General features: G+C 61.5%; 1 protein-coding gene across 1 annotated transcript in view; it reads right to left on the reverse strand.

Moving 5' to 3' along the window:
* The window catches only part of LOC105447819 (disks large homolog 5), a 13,561-nt gene extending 12,642 nt beyond the window's left edge, over window positions 1-919 (reverse strand). The window contains exon 1 of the mRNA XM_011686028.1: window positions 599-919. The gene's annotated coding sequence lies outside the window, so the exon portion shown is untranslated. The remainder of the gene's footprint in view (window positions 1-598) is intronic.
* Window positions 920-1,054: the final 135 nt, after the last annotated feature.

Below are 1,054 nucleotides of genomic sequence, written 5' to 3' on the forward strand. Positions count from 1 at the left end.
AGGCTCGCGGCGCGAGGAGCAACGCGTGTCTCGCTCGCGAGAGGCGCGTAATAAATTAATCTACGCGCCAGCGCCAGCATTCGGAGGCGCGCGTGATTTCTCAACTCTCCCCGGCTCCATCCCGTGTGCCATCCCAGGGGGGGAATCCCAGTGGCCGACCCTCCTTGTCGAGGGTTCAACACACCCAACCGACGGGGGGGCCTACTGACGTTCGCGAAAACGCTCGGCACTCGCGCGCGCGAAAGCCAGCGGGCGTTTCGCAGGCGGACGGACACTACGGGGGCGCTCGTTATCCACGGAGAGCGGCGCGCAGAAAGAGAGAGAGAGAGAGAGAGACGCAATCGATGCCGACGATCGACGACGACGGTGGCGATCGTCAATGTGTGACGGTCGATGACGAATTTCACCGGGGCGATGAATTGCAAAACGCGACTTTCTCAAGCTAATCCTTCCCCGCTTGACGACGACGGCGAAGACAGACGATGACGATGACGACGACGACGACGACGACGACGACGACGATGTGCCATCGCACACGCACAAAGACAGAGACGACGACGACGACGACGACGGGAAATCGCGCAGTCTGCTTGCTCACCTGCTGCACCAACCAGTCTGACAATTAGCCATTTTGGCTCGCCTGGCTGCGTGCGCGCGCGCTCGCACGCGCGTGTGGTGGTGTTGCACGCTCTTTCCCGACGCGCGATCACCACTCTATTCGTCGGTCTCTCGTGACGTGACTCCCGTGTCGACGACGACACAACGACGCACACGATACGCGACGACACGAACGACGGGCGCCGAGCGCCGACTGCGGTCCGTCATCAAATCGCCGCTCGCTCTCGCTGTCTCGCTAAATGCCAGGACCGCCGACGGCGCCGCGCCGACCCTCGCGGAAGTCGACAAGTTCACTGATGAGTGTGAGTGCCGCGTAAACTCTCGTGACTCTCGCGCGCGCGCGCCAGTCGCGATTAGAGTTCCTCTAGTCAGAGTTGAGACATGAGGCGGAAAGACGCCATGTTTCAGTCTTACCGGAAACAGCCAATAATTCGCT

The sequence above is a fragment of the Wasmannia auropunctata genome, unplaced genomic scaffold (genome assembly GCF_000956235.1).
Source record: "Wasmannia auropunctata unplaced genomic scaffold, wasmannia.A_1.0 LD336090.1, whole genome shotgun sequence".
Lineage (NCBI taxonomy): Eukaryota > Metazoa > Arthropoda > Insecta > Hymenoptera > Formicidae > Wasmannia > Wasmannia auropunctata.